General features: G+C 33.4%; 1 pseudogene; it reads left to right on the top strand.

Annotated features, from left to right (window-relative positions):
- Positions 1-23,030, top strand: part of LOC149579542 (putative methyltransferase PMT26) — a 109,476-nt pseudogene extending 86,446 nt beyond the window's left edge.
- Positions 23,031-23,920: the final 890 nt, after the last annotated feature.

Raw genomic sequence — 23,920 nt, 5'->3', positions numbered from 1 at the left:
CTTGATAAAGTGTGGAAGGTGTCTTAAAAGTGGGAATAGTAGGCAGCCAAGAAAACCCTAGCAAACCCTCAATTTTGTTATTTTTTTTGTATGGCCTGTAGGCACCCTGAGACACTAAAAATCCTTGAGCATAGGTCCTATGTATCAATTTTTCTTAAGGCCAAAAATTTTGAAACTCTAATACAAAGGATCTATTGGCTGTAAAAATTTGGGTGGAGGCCTAATTAGGGGCTCTCCTTGTAGCCCTTTTGTGAAGGAATCTTGAAATCGAGTACAAACCCATTGTTGTTATCCATTCAAGAATAGTACAAGTGTTCCAATAACACCTTAGGACATCATGGAAACCTTGGTTGGACTAGGGAGTGTTGTGGTACCCTAGTAGTCCTATAAAACCTTTGGAGGGATAGCGTTCCTAGAAGAGTAAGGGACTGATGTTGCAAGTTTGGATCAGTTAACTTGGTGAGGAGGTTGGGAAAGGTCAAGGAATTTTCTAAGTAGCAAGAGATCCTATAGACCACATACATGTAGAGAAAACACCAAGATCCTATTATTAAATAAGAATTATAGACTAGCTAGTCTATCCTAGCCTACCCCATCAAAAGGATGGAATAGATGATAGATTGAATTTTGTGAGATAGTTATTAGGTGCTCCTTGAAGTAGCTAAGATGTTAGCTTGAAGAAAGAAGTTGATTATGATCCATTTCTCAAATTTACTCATTTTTTTCTTATTGCTTCTTAAGTCTTGAATAGGGAAAGTGATCAAGTAGTTTTGTGATGTTGGGTAGAAGTTTGTTCAATATTGTAACCAAGTTGAAAAGAGCCTTTGAAGACACTTATGAATGTGGGAAAGGTAGTTTTCCTTAAACATGTTCTTGCTAGTAATCCAGAAGCTTTTGGTGTGAGCACTCTACATCATTTTGGATACAATTTAACTTAAAATGAAATACATGAAATGTACTTAAAATGTAAACAATAAAAACAAGATATATATTATGATAACCAATAATGTCATACATGAACAAACATATAATATACAAGGTTGCATGGGGACGACAGTACTTGGGGTACTTAGGGTATAGGTAAAGGTATAGGTATAGGTACAGCTATTTTTTATAATAGGGGATGGGGGCACTTGGGTATGTCAAACTTTATTTCTAATTATACTTTTATATTTATAGAAAACTTGAATTTATGAGTCATGATAGTGATATTTCAAATCAAGAATAGTGATGAAGTTTGCAAATGTAATGTATTTATTTTAGTTTCAAATTTGTTATATGTTTGTAATAATAATTTATGATAAATTTTTAGATGCATAACATAGAAGGAAAAATTTAAACATGAACAAGAAGATCATAAATCATATGACAATGACATATTGCAAATGATAAATTTATGGCTTTAACACTGATAAACTTTATTATTGATCAATATTGTATCAAAGTTTCAAACTGATTAGGTATTGAATTAAGCTCGATAAACAAATAAAAGAGACGAAAAAATTTAAAAATGAACAAGATCATAAATCATATGACAATGACATATTGGAAATGATAAACTTATGCATGAACTGTGATAAAGTTTATTGTTAATCAATATTCTATTAAAGTTTCAAACTGATTAGGTATTGAATTAAGCTTGATAAACAATGAGCTAATACACAAACAAAAACCCAAAAAAAAATTAGAAATCTCAATCAAGGTCCTTAGCTATGATGCTCTCCACTGAGTATTGGGTACTTGGGATACATGTACCTGGTACTTGGGAACATGGGTACGAGTACCAAGGTTGTGGGTATGAGTACCCATGCAACCTCATAATGTATTATGATAACCAATAATGTCATACATGAACAAACATTTAATATATTATGATAACCAATAATTTCATACATGAACAAACATATAATATATTATGATAACCAATAATTCCATACATGAACAAACATATAATATATTATGATAACCAATTATGTCATACATGAACAAACATATAATATAAAATGATAACCAATAATGTCATACATTAACAAACACATAATATATTATGATAACCAATAATGTCATACATGAACAAACATATCATATATTAACCAATAAATGGCATAAGTCTAATAATGTCATGCATCAAATATATGTCATACATCAAATATAAAATGTCATATATACATAAAATGTATATCGAATATGTCCACTGACATAAAATCCAATATATATGTCCATTGATGCTTATACATCTATGTCTATCAACTATATCTTCTCCTTCCCATGAAGGGAAGGAAACAAATCCCTAGAGGTCTTTAGTCATTCTGTGTAGGAAGTGTTGGAACTAATTGAAAAGATCATGAGGGAGATTGTTGGAAATGACTGAAGAGATCATATATAAAAAGTAATGGAACTGGTAAAGAATGTTCTCAATCATTGTTTTTTCATTGATGTCAAACTTGCTACTTGTAGGAATGACAATTTCTTTAGTGATCCAAATACTCTCAATTAGTTGATTGACAAGGAGGAGGAAATCAATAAGATGTAACTAGAACACCTAGAGAAAGGTTGAAGTTATGATGTTGTAATGAAGTACAAGGATCAGCTAAGCTATTGATGAAAAATGTATTGACAACATACTTTAAGACATAGAGAATGGGCACACTGAAACATATCAAAGATGTAAGGTTTTAGCTAAGTCATTTGTAAAGCCTAACTAAGTTCATTAGAGAGAGAGAGAGAGAGCTGAGCAAGCAAGTTAGTGCTGAACAAATTCCTAGTTTAAACTGAGCAAGTTCAACTTCAGATGCCGAGTGATCTTCAAGTGCCGAGTCAAGACAATAAGTGCTAAGTGAATGTCAGATGCTGAGTACAGATCAGATGCCGAGTAAAGATCAAATGTCGAGCGAAGATCAGGTGCCGAGAAAATACAAGTGTCGAGTAACATAGAGATGTTGAGCATTAGTAAACCAATAGTGTCAAGTTGCTACATTATTTCAAAGATCAAAGATTCAAGCCAACAAGGTTGTTATCTATCAAATAGAAGACAAGAGTGATGAGTTGGTGGCACAGAACACCATGTAGAATGTTTTTGAAGAATACAACTGGACTTTAGATGAAGTTTCTAGAAAAGAGCAAGATATGGGGTAGATACATTGTATCTTACCTAATCCATTTGAAACCCTAAAGTTGGAGAGGGAGAATCGAGTGGAAAAGGCAATCCAGATTTCTATTTAAGGAGTCATAAGGTTAGAAAGAAAAGAGAGAAGAGGTCAAGCATGAAAGCATAAAGTGCTGAAGGAGGTGCTAAGGAGTAAGAAAGCATAATTACTCTGCTTCAATAGATGACCACAACTATGATTGCATTGGTATGATGAGTAAGAAGACTCAAGGAGATGAAGCTTGAGATGACAAGCTGTCAGAGTTGAAGTGATTAAAGCTAAGAAAAAGGACTAAACTGAAGTGTGATCTAAAATCTACAAGATATGTTGTAAGTTGTATCAAATCAAAAATTCATTATTGTTACTCTCTAGAAATTGTAATAGATAGTTTAAATTCTATGGACTTAGGTTGGTTTAATAGCCATGTTGTGAATCCTTTAACAGGGTGACATTCCAAGTGAATGTTCTAAAGTCCTTTGACCAAGCCCATTCCTAACAGTATGGTAAAATCCTCTAACAAGGTCACATTTAACAGTGTGTTGTAAGCCTTTAATAGGGTAGGCTTTTAACAGGGCATCACTTTAGAAGAGTGAAAATCAAGTAGCATGTTACTGGTGGTTTTTCCCAAATTGGATTTCCACGTAAATCATTGTGTCATGTGTTGATCTTGTATGTTTTATCTCTGCATATTGATTTACTATAATTTGCTAATCTTGGATGGATGAAAAGTTTATGGATTCACTATAATTTGAGAAAAAGTATTATTAGGGCATTTGGACCTTGACTAACTAAATCACCCCCCCTCCCCCCTCTCAATTACTCTAAAGAATTCTAACAATTGGTATCAGAGCTAAACTGCTAATTCAATTTAAAGGGACTATAAGCAGGAAAGATCAAAATGCCTAAGAGAGAAGTCCCCAAGCTCAAAAAAAACAACTTTGTAGCATGGAAAAGTTTGATGAAGCTACATCTTGGATCCATAGGAGATTATGCCCAAAATTCAATTGTTACTGAATATGTTGATCCAACTGGTACTCTTACTGCAGAAAATTTGAAAAACAAACAGGAACACAATTAGACAATGTTGAAAATTGCTTCTACACTCAACTATGCTAAATTTGATGATATCAAAGGATGTGACACTACATTCAAGATGTTGAAAGTCCTATCAGACATCTATGAAGGAGATAAGAATGTCCAAAGAGCTAAAAGAGAAAGCCTCAGAGGAAAGTTTGATGATATGAAAATGGAGGAAAATAAGAATGCTACTCTATATGGTGCAAGAACAAAGGAAGTGGTACGTGCAATAAGATGTTTGAGTGGTCAATTGGATGAAGATATTGTTAATAGTAAGTTCTTAAGAACCTTACTCCCCATCTATGCTATTAGAGTATCAGCAATACAAGAAGTAAGATGTGTACCAGAAAACAATCTAAGTTTTGAAAGAATAGTGGGTAGACTCGCTGCATTTGAGTTATCTAACTTTGATAACTATAGACCTGAGAATGTTGAATCTACTTTCAAAGCCAAGCTATCATTGAAAGATGTTGAACAGGTAAAATCAAAGAAAGGAAGAAAAATGAAATATGTATCCAGCGAAAGTAGCACTGATGAGGAAGATGTGGAACAATTGGAAGCATTGCTAGCTAGAAGATTTCACAGAGGCAAAGGAAAATTCAAAGGTCAGATGCCTATCATTTGTTTCAATTGCAATGAAGTAGGACATATTGCTGCAAGGTGTACACAGAAAAAGGATTACAAGGAAGGCAACAAATATAAATATAGAAGAGAAGATGATAAGAAAGATTACAAAGACAAAGGCAAGAAGTGTTATATTACTAAAGAGAATTCTGATGATAATGATGATGAAGTTGTTTATGTAGCCATGAAGGACCAGACTGATGATGATGAACCTATAGCACTGGTAACATGTATGAAAAAAAATGATAGGTGGATAATAGACAGTGGATGCTCACATCACATGATAGGAGACAAAAGTAAGTTTTTAAACTTTACTCAGTATGATGGTAATAGTGTTAGATTTGGTAATGATGCTCCATGTCAAATAAAAGGAAAAGGTTCCATTAAGATTACAGAAAAAATTTCATGTGATAATGCATACTATGTTGAAGGATTAAACTACAATTTGTTGAGTGTCTCACAGTTAGGCAATGTAGGATGCAAAGTAGAATTTAGAAACAAAACTGCAAAAATCTAGGGTACTGATGGCAAATTGATAAGAAAAGGAGATCAAACAAGAAGTAATCTATTTTACCTTGATATGGATGATGTTTCTTGTTTTGTTGCAAAATTGGATGATGTTTCTTGTTTTGTTGCAAAATTGGATGATGAGTGGTTATGGCATAGAATGCTATGTCATGTCAACTTTGACAATCTGGTTAATATCAGTAAAATGAAGAAAGTCAGAGGTTTACCTAAATTAAAAAAACCTGACAATATCATGTGCAAAGTAGAATTTAGGCACAAAACTGCAAAAATCTAGGGTACTGATGGAAAATTGATAAGAAAAGGAGATCAAACAAGAAGTAATCTATTTTACCTTGATATGGATGATGTTTCTTGTTTTGTTGCAAAATTGGATGATGTTTCTTGTTTTGTTGCAAAATTGGATGATGAGTGGTTATGGCATAGAATGCTATGTCATGTCAACTTTGACAATTTGGTTAATATCAGTAAAATGAAGAAAGTCAGAGGTTTACCTAAATTAAAAAAACCTGACAATATCATGTGCAAACAATGTCAGCTAGGAAAGATGACAAAGTCAAGTTTCAAAAGTAAGAACTATACATCTAAAGAAGTACTTGAGTTAGTTCATACTGACTTATGTGGTCCAATGGAAGTACAAAGCTACAAATGGGATAAATAAATAATGTTGTTTGTTGATGACTATTCCAGGATGATGACTGTTATGTTCCTGAAACAAAAATCTGATGCTTTTCAAATGTTTAAGTGGTATGTGGCTAGAGTTGAAAAGGAAACAAGAAAGAGTTTGAAATGCTTGAGATCAAACAGAGGTGTTGAATTCACATCAAATGAATTCAAGATATTTTGTAATGACAAAGGAATCAAAAGACAAATGTCAGCTCCTAGAACTCCCCCACAGAATGGAATTGCTAAGAGAAGAAATAGATCTTTGATTGACTATGCCAGAACATTAATGATGGACAAGATTATTGCTCTAAAATATTGGAGAGAAGCTGTAAGTGTAGTTGTTCAGACACTGAATTGAGTACAAGTCAAGAAAGGCACAAATAAAACACCTTTTGAATTATGGTATGGTCACTCACCCAATGTAAAACATTTCAAAGTATTTGTTTGTAAATGCTTTATCCTTAAAGATGCTAGAAATGGGAAATTTGATGCAAAAAGTGATGACGGTATATTCCTTGGTTACTCCACTAGAAGCAAAGCATACAAGTGTTTGAATACTAACACTAAAAAAATTGTGAAAAGTGAAAATGTGACCTTTGATGAGCATACAGAAGTCCAAGCTGAAGAACCAAAGAGAATGAATGAATACAGAACCTTTGTGTATTCTTATGAAGGAATGCCTATTGACGAGGATGTTCTCAATCAAATTGAAATTCAACAACAAATTTTAGTTTCAGCCGAGTCACAACTAGTGAATGTCAAGTTACATTTAGAAGCTGAGTCACAGAATGAAGAAAATGCACAATCTGATCCTGAAGTTAGTACACATGAAATAGATGAAGAACAACCTGAAAACGAAGTGCATAGTGACCCTGAATCTAAAAGATCAAACATGCAAGCAAGGATAGAACCAAGATTATCCAAATATGTAAAAAGACATCACCCTGTTGAACAAATAATTGGTGACAAAGATGTAAGACCAATGACAAGGAACAAACTGAGACATGAATCATATCTGATCAGCAAACTTGAACCTAAGATAGTGTATGGTGCATTACAAGATGATGACTAGTATAAAGCTATGGAAGAAGAGATTGATCAAATAAAGAAGAACAAAACTTGGAGTTTGGTTCCTAGACGAGTTGACAAAAATGTGATTAGCACCAAGTGGGTACTCAAAAAAAAGAAAGATGAGAATGGTGAGATTATTAGAAATAAAGTTAGACTAGTATGCAAGGGTTATGCTCAAGAAGAAGGATTAGACTATGGGGAAACATTCGCTCTTGTTGCTAGAATGGAAGGAGTAAGAACTTTACTTGCATATGCTGCATATAAAAGTTTTAAATTCTATCAGATGGATGTAAAGTCTACTTTTTTAAATGGTATACTAAAAGAAGAAGTCTATATTGAACAACTAGAGAGATTTGTTGATGAGAACATTGGGGGTATGTTTTGTAAATTACATAAAGCACTCTATGGTCTGAAACAAGTGCCCAGAGCATGGTATGAGAGACTTCACAAGTATCTAGTACAAATAAGATTTGAAAGAACTGATGATAATAGAAACATGTACATCAAATCAAAAGAAGGTAAGGATATTATTGTATTTGAAATTTTTGTGGATGACATAGTTTTTGGAGGAAAGAAAGTGCTTTGCAAAGGCTTTGCTGACAAAATGAAAAATGAGTTTGAGATGTCTATGTTGGGAGAGATCAAATTTTTTGTTGGATTGCAAGTACATCAACTAAAACATGGTATATTCGTGACACAATCAAAGTACATCAAAGAGATACTTAAAAAATTTGGATTGGAGGAGTCCAAACCAGTCAGCACACCAATGGCAACAGGAAATAAGCTATCCAAAAATGATGAATCAGTTGAAGTCAATCAAACAATGTACAGATCCATGATTGAAAAACTATAATATGTTGTACATAGCAGACCAGACATAGCATTAGCAATTGGAATAGTGGCTAGATTCTCTGCTAATCCCAAAGAAAATCATCTCATAGCACTAAAAAGAATAATGAGGTATCTCAAAGGAACTGATAACTTTGGTCTCTATTACAAAAAGAATGAGAAGTTTGAGCTTAATGCATACACAAATGCAGATTAGGGAGGCAACATTGATGACAAAAAAAGCACAAGTGGAGGTGCATTATTTTTAGGTAAGAGGCTAGTAACTTGGACCAGCAAGAAACAAACATGCACATCCCAGTCCACTACAGAATCAGAATATGTTGCAGCAGCAGTCAATTGCACAAACATTGTGTGGCTCACACATCTATTGATAGGTATGAAAGAAGAGGTATCCAAACCTGTGATATTGTATTGTGATAACACAAGTTCTATAAACATATCCAAAAATTTAGTAATGCATGCAAAAACCAAGCATATTGCAATCAAGTATCGCTATGTTAGAGAAATGGTAGAAGACAAACAAGTGAAGTTGGAGTACATTTACACAAAGGAACAAACTGTAGATATCTTCACCAAACTATTTCCCAAGGATGCTTATGAATATCTTAAAGGAAAGTTTGGGGTAATACCCCTAACTCAAGTAGTTTAAAGCAATGAGGTAGCTGCCCTGCATCAACAAGAACAAACCATTGAAATATCAGAAGAATGATACAGAGGATGACAGCAGGAGCAGAAACTCCAAATCAGTCACAAGCATAGTGACAGAGGGAGAAAAACATAACAGCCAAAGCTTATATTTTGCATGATAAAGATACTACATCTTTGGCATTTATGTCAAAGAGGGAGAAATATATAAAAATTGATCAATACAAAGCAAGAGGGAGATATATATGAAAGAGGGAGATATATGAGATTAGTATTATGGATGCAGCAGTCAAGATAACATATAAAATCTTGGTGGTAACTAAGTTGATCAATTGATCAGTTTGGTTTGCCATCAATGCCAAAGAGGGAGATTTTTGGAACTGATTGAAAAGATCATGAAGGAGATTGTTGAAAATGACTGAAGAGATCATATATAAAAAGTAATGGAACTGGTTAAGAATGTTCTCAATCATTGTTTTGTCATTGATGTCAAACTTGCTACTTTTAGGAATGACAATTGCTTTAGTGATCCAAATACTATCAATTAGTTGATTGACAAGGAGGAGGCAATCAATAAGATGTAACTAGAACACCTAGAGAAAGGTTGAAGTTATGATGTTGTAATGAAGTACAAGCATCAGCTAAGCCATTGATAAAAAAGTGTATTGATGACATACTCTAAGACATAGAGAATAGGCACATTGAAATATATCAAAGATGTAAGGTTTTAGCTAAGTCATTTGTAAAGCCTAACTAAGCTCATTAGAGAGAGAGAGCCAAGCAAGCAAGTTACTGCCGAACAAATTCCTAGTTGAAGCCGAGAAAGTTCAACTTCAAATGCTGAGTGATCTTCAAGTGTCGAGTCAAGACAACAAGTGCCGAGTGAATGTCAGATGCCAAGTAAATATCACATGCCGAGTGATCTTCAGATGTTGAATAAAGATTAGATGTCAAGTAAAGATTAGATGTCGAGCCAAGATCAAGTGCCAAGCAAATACAAGTGTCGAGTAACACAGAGATGTCGAGAATCAGTAAACCAATAGTGCCAAGTTTTTGCATTATTTCAAAGATCGAAGATTCAAGCCAACAAGGTTGTTATCTTGAATTCTGTGAATCAAATAGAAGATAAGAGTGATGAGCTGGTGGCACCGAACACCATGTAGAATGTTTTTGAAGAATACAACTGGACTCTAGATGAAGTTTCTAGAAAAGAGCAAGATATGGGGTAGATACATTGTATCTTACCTAATCCATTTGAAACCCTAAAGTTGGAGAGGGAGAATCGAGTGACAAAGGGAATCCAAATTTCTATTTAAGGAGTCATAAGGTTAAAAATCAAAGAGAGAAGAGGTCAAGCATGAAAGCATAAAGTGTTGAAGGAGGTGCTAAGGATTAAGAAAGCAAAGTTACTCTGCTTCAATAGATGACCACAGATATGATTGCATTGGTATGATGATTAAGAAGACTTAACGAGATGAAGCTTGAGATGACAAGCTGTCAGAGTTGAAGTGATTAAAGCCAAGCAAAAGGACTAAATTGAAGTGTGATCTGATATCTACAAGATATGTTGTAAGTTGTATCAGATCAAAAAGTCATTATTGTTACTCTCTAGCAATTGTAATAGATAGTTTAAATCCTATGGACTTAGGTTGGTTTAATAGCCATGTTGTGAATCCTTTAACAGGGTGACATTCCAAGAGAATGTTCTAAAGTCCTTTGACCAGGCTCATTCCTAACAGTATGGTGAAATCCTCTAACAAGGTCACATTTAACAGTGTGTTGTAAGCCTTTAACAGGGAAAGCTTTTAATAGGGCATCACTTTAGAAGAGTGAAAATCAAGTAGCATGTTACTGGTGGTTTTTCCCAAATTGGGTTTCCACGTAAATCATTGTGTCATGTGTTGATCTTGTATGTTTTATCTCTGCATATTGATTTACTGTAATTTGCTAATTTTGGATGGATGAAAAGTTTATGGATTCACAATAATTTGAGAAAAAGTATTATTAGGGTATTTGGACCTTGAATAACTGATTCACCCCCCCCCCCCCCTCTTATTTATTCTAAAGAATTCTAACAGGGAGATGATGGGGATGATGGGGTCTTCCTCACACACTCACTCATCCTCTTGTTTAGGCTCTTCTCTAATTCAAGATGATACAAACAAAGTAGATATGAATCAATAATTATTATACATTGAAATTAAATATATGTACACACAAAATCAATTATTTTCTTACCACCACCAAATAGTTGCTCTGTAAACCCACCTCAAAGGCTCATGCAGATTGGGTGTAACAAGGCCCTAAAACAATTCAATCAATATAATCACTTATAAATAATATTAGAAATTTTGATACTAACTATTATAAACAACAACTAAAACCAAGAAAATTCTTTCATACCTCAGTCAATGGCTTTGAACTAGCCATCACTACAGCAACTCCACGATCGATGGACTATCAAAGATGAGGAGTCGCATATGTCAAGAGTTGCATGTCATACAATACACATTACATGTAACATGAAACATGAAACAAATATAATCAAATGAATTAAATTAACATGAAACAAATGTACCTCTACAAAGCTCATATCACGCCTAGGCTCAGAGTCCCTAGTGAATGTTAATGGTCTAGTAGAGAACTAATGCACATGCATAAAAAAAATTTCAATCCTTTATATAATTACTTAATACATATATGTATTAATTTAAATGGTTAAATTAATACATACCTCTAGAGTCATCGACAGGACAAAAAATGGGGTCAGTGGATCTCTACTAGGGTCACCAACACTCTAACCCTAAATTTTGAACAATGTTAATAGATGCTAATTAATTAGTCATTCACTATACATATGAAATGTGATCAAATTAGTTATTATAATTATAATTTACCTATGTTTCAATGCCAAATGTCTCATTCAAAAACTGATTGGTGACTAGCCCATCATCCATACTATCTTTAGCATGACTGCCAAATGAGCATAAGGATCCACATGATGTGCACATGTGACTGTGATGCATAGAAGGCTTCTCCTCAACTAATGGACTCATGCAATGAATGAGGGTCTATTTCAAAGCATTAATAGTCCCTAGAGTGTTGGTCTCTACATATTCCTTCACAACTAAAGGAATAATCACATGCTCACCCTGTGGCTTAACAATAGGTGCCCTAACTACATTAGGGTCGTGACGTGCCCCTAACCTCTCAAATGATGACCCCCATCCTCTACCCTTTGATTACAATATATCAAAATAATTGGGGATCTCCCCAAGGACAAATTCACAATACAATTTCCTTAAGGAATACATTGGGACCTCATGATTATTGTAGGGCAGGGCATCAAAGACCATCCATTGTCTATCTGAAAAATTATTTCTAATACCATCATGTATGCACCAATGGATGGGGAACCATTTAGTTGTCTCTCTAATAGTATTTTGTTCACCAAGCTTTCTAAACAATGCACAAATGCTATCTTTTGGTATATCTTTTTTTTTACATCTTGATATTGATAATTTATTTGAATAATATATTTTTTGTTCCTCCCTCTTAACATGCCAAATATCCAACTAACCACTAATAGAAGCTACATGGGTCATAATGGACTCGAGGGAGGATGCCAATTGTTCTCTCATTGGATTGGTTTGTCCATAAGATATTAACCTACTAATGAGTGCTTCTAATTCATTTTTCCCTCTTTCTATTTCATTCATTATGTTGTCTTGTGTGCCAGGAGGAGGTCTTCCTATTGGTGCAGGTTGTGAAATTTATTTTCTTGTTGTGGAGGGTTTTGATTCTCATCTTGAGTGATTTTGTTTGGATCTTATGGAGTTTTTGACTTTGATCTTGTTAGGGATTTGCTGGTTCATTATTCACATTCCCTAATAAGACACCAATTATAATCTAAATAAATAAACAAATTTAAAGAAAAATTGAAAAAAAAATACAAAACAATGCAAAAACAAGGGTAGAAAACATATGGCATGATCTCAATCACAAACTTTGGCAATGAGGAGGCATTTTGAGGAGGCAGGTGGAAAAAATCTTTAATTCCTTCAACTCGCATACACGCTATGAGGAGGAAATCTTGCAAAATGAAGTTAAAATGAAATGGGTTATGGATTTTCAGCCCATTTATTTTTTTTAAAAAAATTACAAGGTGTGTACGCATTATAGCGCATACACACTAGAGCACGTACACACTATGGCTTGGGTAGCTCGAGCCATAGCACGTTCGCACTTTGTAAAACTAGATAAAAAAAAAGGTGTTAGCTTTTTGGCACCATAACTTGGTACACTTACCCATCTATCTATCACTACTACAAGGTAGAACATGGTAGTTGGGGCAGACAATTAAGAGATGATAGATTTATTACAATTCTACAACACAATGCTACTATATTTTTTTTGTTTTTACTAAACAATTAAAAAATGATCATGCATCAATAGATGAATAAATTCAAATAAGTGAGCAGCAAGAAGTACCAAGTGAGGCTATTAAATAAATATTTGGGTCAGTGAATATCCATGGCCACTCTGTTAATGTGTATGAAATTATGAATATGCCCTCTTTTATTGGTGTTTTTGAGGTTTTACAAAATGAATACAAATCTGAAAAAATATTGTTGAAAATTGATAACGACCATATTTAGAATCAAATTGAGTTTGGTGACAATTTGGATTATAGTAGATTATTTTTTATTTTGATAGAAAAATAACTCTTATATTGTTTTAAATTTTTTCAAAGAGGGGTCTAAGTATCAGGTTCAAAATTCAGTGAAAGAAAGGGAATAGAACATAGTTGTTTTCTCTTTGCATGTGTATCGTAAAAAAAAATTGAGCAGAGTAAATTTTTTAAAATTCCTTAGTTGGTATAATGTCACTATATTTTATGATGCTTTTTATTGAAAGCAAAAACATGGAGCTATTTTATATACTACAGGTGATGAAGATACTAACACCTTCGCTCTTTAGGACACAACAAAATTACAAACCCCCAAAGATTCTAATATCATGGTACAAACACTTCAACTAATTTAATCAGGATTGGAAGGTTTTGGTTGTTTTCTACCATTCACATGTTTACTGAGATGTTCATATTGAAGATAGACGGATTGCATAGAGTGACATTAGAAGACATCACCACCTAAGAGTCATAGTCATAGAGCACTAAACCCATACTTTGGGTTAAAGCAATATAGGACAAATGAAAAAAGCCTAGTAGTTTGTTGGTATCTATATCAACAAATAACAATTTGTCTTGCCAAAGAGCCTTGTTTACTCTGATGACAAAGAACCTATGCATGTGTAAAACAATAAAAGTGAGTATTTTGCTAAAGATCTCAGTTAGCCATTTTGATTATAAACCCATGTATGCTATATGTATGTACTATGACTCAATAATAAGTGAAGTTGATAGTGAGCTCAAAAACTCAAATTGGTCTTCTAGTTCAACACCCACATTTGCATGTGTGAATAAATAATGACGAAAATGGGTACCTTGTTGAAGACCTCATTTACTCTTTTGGTTGAGGACAAATAGCTACAAATTTGGGACTTCTTGTGATTATGGAAACTAAAAATCATACTCTAAGGTTATCCAAATGTTGGAAAGTGGAAATTGAATTCAAGTTCCATTTTCTTTCAAAATAGCTGAATAAAATTCCATTTTCTTGTAGTTTTAATCATGTTTGTTATATCCAAGTAACATGTCATATAATGGAATGTAATAGGGGCTAATCTTGGTAACTCTATCAGCTTCTCTTAGAAGTCTCCAATCCTCATCATGTGGTTATAATTTTGAGTCTTTCTCCAGAGTGTCAAGTTTCAAGATTGGTATATTATACTTCTCACTATACTTGGTTTCTTTGGGGGAAGGATCAAGTCACAAGACAATCCTAGAGGCTATTGGGGTAGACCAATTTGATGATGAGGACCGAAAAGAGAAGTAGCAAAAATGTTCATTCTTTAAGTGATGGTATTTTAGTATTTTCTTGGGATCCCTCGGAGGGGTCACTGTGCTCACATACATCCAAGATGATGTCAGATGGGGTGAGGGATCTGGCACACCTGCCATTACCATGGCAATGTCACTTCTTGTGTTCTTATGTGGGACTAGGTTTTACCAAAACAAACTACCTTGTGAAAGCTCTCTCACTCAGTTCATTCATGTGTTTGTTGCAGCATTCTACAAACGTAATGCCCCTATTCCTTTTCGAGAACACAATCAATCAATTTTTATTCAAGAAGTAGAGGTTTTGAGAACATAGTCAAGAAGAAAACTCTTGCAAACAAACAAATTTAGGTAAGAAATCCATGATACTATTTGCCCTAAATCTAGTGCCCCATCAAAGTAACCACACACCCTATCACTATGCAGGTTGTTTCAAATACTATATTTGTCCATAGTCCAATGACATGTAAACTCAACCTAGATGTAGTATAAAATGGAAATCCACTAATTAGCAAGTGAATTATGGCAAGAGCCTAGGCTATAGAGTGCTTTCATTTCATGAGATGGTGGCTCATCTTGATACCCTCAAACCCATAATATTCCTCCTCCATCATTCTCATAAAACTCGCCACTTGCCACACCATTCTGACATACAAGAAGACACCCAAAAACACCATGAAAACAATAAAGAATGCAATGGAAAAAAAATTCTCAGCCATGTGGATACATACAAAGAGATGGTTTAAATTGATGATAGTGAATAGCAAGGATACGAATAATACATTAAACAGAAGAAAAAATTGACAAAATGGTAGAAAGCCCTAAGAAAAATGGCACCCACCAAATGGAAGCAATAGAAGGAGAAAAACTGCTTCACCAAACTTATGGCCTCACCTCTGCAACCTAAAGAAAATAGAGTTGCAAAGCATAAAAATAAATAAGGAACCCTCATGAGTTGCAAAGAACAAAAAACCACATACACATACCTGTAGTAGAGCAAACAGAGTAGAAAAATAGAGTAGAAGATGAATGACAATGGAGCAATGGCATATATTTTTGAGTGCCAAACCAAATAGGGTTGTGGCAAACACCAAAAACTATTCATTTCAATAAATTTTAAATGCTCATTTTCTTCCAAATTGGAATTAAAATGGGTAAATCTCCAATTCTAGCTATTTGGATGGAAGACCAAATCCTTGAAATGGGGTATAAATGAGGATACCAAATCCCATTTTTGTGAAATTCTAATTCTTGTTTTGCACTCCCAAATAGTGGATCGAAATTTTTTTAGAATTCCAAATCCTAATTCTGGGTCAAATCCACGATCCAAATGGACCCTTGGATGTCTCTAGAGGATTTCAGCTTAGTTTTTGGATAAACAAGCTCTTGTTTTGTTCTATTGAGATTTACTAGGAAGGTAATAACATGGACTTAGAATTGGTTGTGTTGGGTTGCAGTTACAAAGGATTGAGTGGCAAGGGTTTGTAAGTTTTTGAATTAGCCAAAGAAGAGAAGGGTGAGGATGTTTGTGCCTAAGGATGTTTGTGCCTAAAATAATCAAAACAATGCCTAATTTTGACATAGGCTTGGAAGAGAGGTTATCTAGTAATTTACTCTTTCCAAAAGAGTTCATCATAGAAAATTGTGTGAAGTGGAGTATGAAATACAAGGCATTTTTGCAAGTGATTGAGATCTTAGGTATGCCCAAAATTCCATTGTTTTTGCAAGTTTGAATTCTTGATTTCCCTTCCCTAGTGCCATTTTAAAAATATTGAATAAATTAAGTCCAATATACTATGTAATATAGAAGAGCTTATTATTAAGTACAAAATCAAGCCTTGATGCCTCTTTCAAAAATTCATACTATGTGTTCTCCACAACCATAACATTTTGTGAGACCATATTTCTATGAGACAATTCGTCAAACAGTTTGTGTGCCTTGTATCAAAACATTAGTGGCATCAAAGTAATAAGTATTTTAAAACAAAAATACTTAAATACAAAACATTTTATAAATAATTAAGATAAATAATTATTTGTAAATTGGTGCCTCCCAGATTCATCTATCCATTCATAATGAGTTGACAGTAATAATGGAAATCAAATTAGAACCTCTTAGCTTGATGCTGCAAGACAAAAGAAAAAATCTTTAGCATAAGAATATTTTGTTCAGCTTTAAATCCCAGCATTTAGAGTCCACATTTAGGACACGAATAATATGCAGTTCTACCTAATCATGGACTCGAAAAAATTCTAAAACATATGAGATTTTAAATATTCACAAACAATAACCCCAAAACCCCCCACAAAAAAATAGAAAAAATAATAGTAAAAGGTTGTAAAGGTAGCTCAAAAAATGAGCTTGTGGGTAGTGAGATTTAAATTCTTACATGTTTATTCTAGACTATCCTTAGAAATAATAAACTATTGGAGGGATCTATCAACTAACTCTTTGTATCAACCAATATTGTTGCCATCTTATTAAGAGAGTCTGAAAGATTATGAAAATTAGAAGACCATACCCCAAAGGCTAATGTCAAAAAAATGATCTTGATGCTGGAAACAAATCCAACATTTATCCCTACACTACTCTGCCAATTCCCCTAAATGGTAACCCCATCACTATATTTACATAGAAAATCCAAAAATGTGGAAGATAAAATGAATGAAAGGGCATCCACTAGTGTGTATTTTCTACTAATAGTGTCTCTATATTATATTTTTTGCAAGTTATGTTGCATTTACATCATTCATTGGAAAAAAATCATGAATTTTCTTATTTCTTAGCTCATTGTTTTGTGTGTTCTTAAGATAAATGTTAGCATGTGCTTTATTAGTATCTCTCAAACCCCCAAGAAAACTTCACAAAAAAAAAAATGTGCTAGACATGGTATGTTGTTGTGGTGGGAAACATTATTTACACCATGTACACTACTGAGTGATCCAAAAAAATTCTTGGATAGATTGTAAGTAGCTTCATTTGATTAATAAAAAATACATAATTGCTGATTTTGATGAATAGTCATCTCCAAAATTTTTTACCTAATAAATATACCCAAGAGGACCCAGTAATAAACTACCCAATCATCCTACCACATTGTTCTATATCAGTCTAGGTTATATTGCCCATCAAGATACATAATTTGGTCTCGATACAAAATATTCTATGAACAAACAATATATAGAGCAAAGTGGGAGGCCTTATATAAGCATGGCCAAGAAATTGTTGTAGTCTTGGTGTTTTCTGGAAATGCTAAGATGTATCCAAGTTCATGCCAAATAATGGGAGTTATATTAGATGCATACTTACAATATGACAAATAACTATTAGCTCCTTCCATTTTCTCTCTATAAATACCACACATTGGATTCCCTTGGAGAGTTATAGCCTCAGCCAAGTTAGTATTTTCCTTTATTCTTATAGCCATCAAAATCTATAGGAATCTAGAAAAAAAATCTTGTCCAAATGTGCTTTCTAGTATTCATTTATTCCTCTATATCCCTTTTCATGACCTTGTTTACCTTATGTCCACTAGGTTGATAGACCTTTAGTATTAGACTAATGTTGGTGTTACTTCTCTTAAGTATTTTCTAATGGACTTGGTAGAGGCTGGTGGAATTGCTAAAAGATATTGTGCACTATTTAATCACATATCAGATGATTTTACACCAAGGATTTATCATACCTACAATAATTTCAAACATTTGATCATGTTGGGTATTGTGAGTTGTAAAGATTATGTCAAAATCTACTCAGTCTTAATAATTTTTGCATCTTCATTGTAGTTATTTTGTAAGGACAATGTTTTGGATCTCTTTCACTGAGTCTTGTTCTACCCAACAATTTTGGTTGGCAGACCCTCAATTTTGAAAGTGGAACATTCCTTTTTTTTGAAATTCCAAAGCCCTATTTCTTCGTAGTCCAATTTAGACTTGTTTTCATTTACTTGGGGCCCTAATTAGAGAAAACATTTAGGTTGGGAATTTTCAAATTATTTCAAGAAGTTTGATTCTTGATACCATTCTTAGTGATCTGACTCTCTAGGTTTCCAATCATTGTTCAAAATTTGCCAAAAAATTCATCCATAAATTTAGACTTCATTCTTTTGTGAGCAAATGACTTCCTAGATACTGCTAGGTAAAGAGTTTGCAAATTCTCATGACTTTGTAAGTCTCTGTTGATTTTTTCCCCAACATCATCGGAGATTTCTATTTTTTATTTTACAACATTTGTGTCCTATTATAAATCCTAAAACTATTTTTTTTTTTTTAATCCTTTACAATTTCTTGGACTTCTATTTCCTAAAGAGTAACACATAATCTAGATATGAAGGCGTAAGAGGGGATGGGTAATTGTTGATTCTTTGATTAGGATGTATGAATCAAGAATTTTTGTTCTATTCATATATTCTCATAGCTTTTGTTAAATTTTTAAGATATGGAGATATAAGGTCTTCATTTTATGTCTTTCAATCCTTCAAAAAAATCCTGTCTGACTGAATGGTTTGGACATAGGGTACTGAGATGCAATTCAAATTACGTATACACCATTATTTAGGAAAGAAAAAGAATTTCAAGCTATCAGATCTTTCTTGAGAAACTACTGGTCCACCATACCATATATAATTTTTTTCTTGTTAGCTTATGTGCTCTTTTATCTTCAATACTAAAGATTATTCAATTTTTTTTCTTTTGTTTGACAATCTTCAAATAGATGTTTATAATAAGGTCTAATGTGGAGATCAGGTATCTCAGGGTAGGAATATGCTCCAGGATGTGCACTTTAGTGGGCAAAAATGCATAACCATTTTTTTGTCTCTCTCTTCTTTTAATGAATGGAGGAGTTAATATAGGATCATGAATAAAGTTTTGTTGTTAGCTTTTATGGTCATTTTCCTTCTTAAATTTTTATTGTTTCTTAGTCACATTTCATTTATGTCACAGATAAGTAGTCTCAGCATCAAAGATGACTTTATGTTCCTGGATGTAGTATTTTAGCGCTTCAATAAATGGAATGAATGTATGATGATAGTAAGAAAAACAAGCCCTTAGGAGTGGAAGACAAAAATGAAAATATACATTAGTACTAATAGATGCAACATTGCACATGTAATTAGAAAATAAGGAATCAGAAATGTTGGAGATCTATCTGCAAATCCACAAAAAACTTTGAGAGTTAAAAATAGCTTATAAATCTACATATATAGCATGATAGAGTACTAATTTCATTCTTTTTATCAAAAATGGAAGTTTTTTATTTGCAATAAATTGTTAGAATCTTTTATTTTATGTAAGACCCTAAAAAATAGGCCACTGATGCACCCTTGAACAATTATAAATGATGGAAATTTAAGGCAATAATTTTCTTATTATTACTGGCATGACCCTATCACCCAAATTGAAACTTCCAGCTCTTCACTTATATGATAGTAATCTTCAAAAAGCCATATTGATTAACAAAAATATTAGAAAAAAGGTTATATTAATGAATTTCAAGTTAGATTTAAGAGAAAATGTCACCCATTTGTATGATAAAATATTGAGATTCATTTCTTCTTTTCTTCCTGTGAAGCATTATATTTATGAGGCTTAATATTAATAATGGCATTAAACTTGCCATATTTAATTTACACTATCCACTTCATAGTAGTTTCAATGCACCACTATAATGTTTTCTCTAGCTTTCACAATATGCAATGCCAAAAGGCCACATTTTCGAAAACACTCTTTCAGCTCTCATTTTGAGAATCGTAGAACTCATAGAAAAGCCAATTTTTATGAGACAATGATAATGTTTTTTTAATTATATGAATACAAGGTGAGGTTAAATTTATACTTTTCTTTTTCTTCTTTCTCATCAAATAGAAGCACAAAATAAACATACAATATTCATGCAGTTCCAAGAGATACTGAATGCATACATGTCAAATACTTCACTTTCAAGAATCACTAAATGATAAACCTTTTCTACAAGTATTAGACTAGAATATATTTGCAAAGATGACAAAATCTAAACTCTGTAAATATTCAAAAGCTAGAATATTTCTCCTCCATGATATCACCATATAACATCATTCTTGATCACAAGATAATCTCAACTCTATGTTCTCTTATCTAAGATTACCTCTTGGAAATCTCTTTTGGTATACAATGTTAGGAATATAACTAGCTATGACCTTTTGGGTTCCATATTGATATCCATTTAAACTATGTGTTGCCAAGCAACTAGCTTCTTCTCTTGAAAATTTTGCAAAGACACTTTCCTCTTCTAGGTACTCTGAGTCTCTTGATGACACAAACTCGTCATTCTTTGCAACTAGAGTAATTTGATGATGCACATTGTTGGGATCTAAATAACTAGTCTCTCTCTCATCTCTTCCCACCTACACCTTGATATTAGGTTCTAAGCTTTTCCCTTATTCTTAAGCATGAATACTTTGTGGCATTTCAATATTCTTGGGAACTTCATTGGTCAAAGACATTTTATGATCTCCATAAGCTTTACTATCTTCTTGCATATCTTGGGTTGGTTTAGTAGAATTGTTAATTAAATTATTATTTTTGGTATCAGTCGCATCCATCTTGTTTTCTATCTTCTGTTCACCGGATTCATTTTCTTCCAAGAGAGTATGTTTAACGCCTAGATCAATATCTTTCAATTCTCTTCCATTTTGTTTTGTACCTTCAACAACACTTATCTCCTGATCCTTTAAATTTTCAAATTGATTTTCAATATTGCTAGTATTTGGTGGAAACTCTATGAATTACCATTTTTCTTTGTTTGGATATTTGTAATTTTATCTCCCTAGCTATTACATCTTACAATATTCATAGATTTGATAGTACCAAACCTAAAACATCATACAGCATAAGTACACTATTTGCAATTGATGGTGCATTAAAAAAGTGATAAATGCACTCAGTAGAGTTGTTTCCAGTGCATTTTAGATGAGGAACTAAACAAATCATTGATGTGTTATGGAAATTTTGATTGCATATAAAAGAAGTGATGGTTGAGTAGTGACTAAGAATGTAGCTCTTGGAACATTGTGAAACCAAATAGATTAGAATGGAATAACTTAGATAAACATTCTAGCATTGGTGTACATTTGCCAAAAAGTAGATAGAAGGTATGGTACAACAATGTCCCACATACTAAGCTTGCTGAAGTTAAGAAGCATCAAAATTGGATGAGGGTTGAGGGGGAGCATATTATTTTCCCTAGTGGTGATACACAATTAAAAAATGGAGCTCTTGACTATATTGACTTTATTGAAGAGACTATTTTAGATGTCGCCTAGGGTAAGAATAGTTGTATGATATTGGATGTTGGTTGTGGAGTTATTAGTTTTGGAGGCTTCCTTTTTGAGAAAGATGTCCTAACAATGTCCCTTGCACCTAAGGATGAACATGAAGCACAATTTCAATTCTCTCTTGAATAGGGTATTCCTACAATATCAGCTATCATGGGAACCAAAAGGCTTCCCTTTCCTAGTGCTACTTTTGATAGTGTGCATTATACCCATTGTAAAATTCCATAGCATGTTGACCATGGCAAGTTTCTTTTTGAGATAAATTTATTACTAAGGCCTAGAGGGTATTTTGTATGGTTCACTACTCCTATCTATCAAAACAAGGACAAAGATGTTGGTATCTGGAAAGCTATGTCTTCTTTGATAGCATCGATATGCTAGGATCTCCTTGCCAAAAAGAGTGATAGAATCAATGAAGTGGGTGTTGCAATATATTGAAAACTAACTTCTAATAATTACTATGAGTCTAGAAGGAATAATGATCCCCCTCTATGTGTAGAAGTTGATGATCCTTATGTGGCTTGGTATGTTCCTATGGAGAGCTGTCTACATAGAGTTCCAACTGATGAGGAGTAGGGAACTAAATGGCTAGAAGAATGGCCTCAACAGCTTGAAAAAGTTCCATTTTGGTTAAAGGGTGATGGTTAGGATCTTTTTTTTTTTTAAACTAAGCACTGGAAATAGATAGTTAGCAAGTCTTACCTTCAAGGGTTGGGAATTGATTGGTTTGTTGTATGAAATGTTATGGACATGAAAGTAGTTTATGGAGGACTTACAGCATCTTTAGCATCACAACTAGTTTGGGTCATGAATGTTGTGCCAATTGATGCTAAAAATACCCTTCCAATAATCTATTATCATGGTTTGTTTGGTATAAATCATGACTAGTGTGAATGTTCCATTAATTATCCAAGATCATATGATCTTTTACATGTCGATCACCTATTTTCTAGCCTGACAAAAAGGTGTTTCCTAGTTGTTGTAATCATAGAAGTTGATCAAATATTAAGGCTAGGACTATATCCCTCTTTCCATGATAAAGTGCACACACTAAATAAAATGGAGAGCATGATTAGATCACTATAGTGGGATATTCGTTTGACATACACTCAAGAAAAAGAAGGAATTTTATGTGCACAAAAGACAATGTGGTAGCAATAGTTTCCTGAATGCATTTTATCAAATTCTTGCATGCAACAAACTTAGATGATTATTCAAGTCAGCAAGAAATCCTCTGTGCTATATGCTAGAAGTTCTAGTTTCATCAACTATTAGAAGACCAAGTTGTTTACTAATTCTTTAATTATATTTGTTAGAAATAATGAAATTGAAATGAACTAAAATAAAGAACCAAAAATTAATCCAAGAGAGTTTGTAATGAAAATAAATACCATATTTTATATGAGCTTTCCAAGATCAACACAAAAGAGGAGACAAGGATTTTGAAAGCAAAAAGCAAAGAAAACCGCTTGTGAATTATATGAATGAGGCAAATGCCTAAAGAATGATGAGAGAGAGAATGAGATAATTTGGAGCCAGAAGGCTCATTACATGAACTACATAGTGATGCTATGTTGTATAGAATGAGAAAGGAGCATCTCTTTTATAGAGATGAGAAGAGGATTCATTTAGTAACTCACATGTGAATGCTTGCCATATTCATAAGTGTGTGGATAAAAAGTGTCATAATCCTCTTAAGGAGGAATAACTATTTTCAATATAAAAGGAATTACAAAAAAGAGTTGTCCTCACACATGGACAATAGGACAAGCAAGTGCCATGTCCTCATATCTGGACTAGAGGACAAATAACATAAGAGAGACCTCAGTTTACCCCATTTAATACATCCAAGGAAAGATTAATATTTCTAACACCCCCCCCCCCTTAATCTTTACTTGGGGAGTTTACATCAAAGGGTTGTAAACCCAAATTTTTACAATGAAATTCAAATCTCTCTTTAGAAAGTAGCAACTTGATCTTTGAGAATGTCTTCAATTGTGCAAGAGGTCTCTTGTGAGTGTAGGTAGATCTTCATAGAGCCAAGA

Source organism: Cupressus sempervirens, chromosome 1, assembly GCF_028749045.1.
Source record: "Cupressus sempervirens isolate cs-2001-9-10 chromosome 1, ASM2874904v1, whole genome shotgun sequence".
Lineage (NCBI taxonomy): Eukaryota > Viridiplantae > Streptophyta > Pinopsida > Cupressales > Cupressaceae > Cupressus > Cupressus sempervirens.
This window is presented reverse-complemented; position numbering and strand designations above follow the sequence as displayed.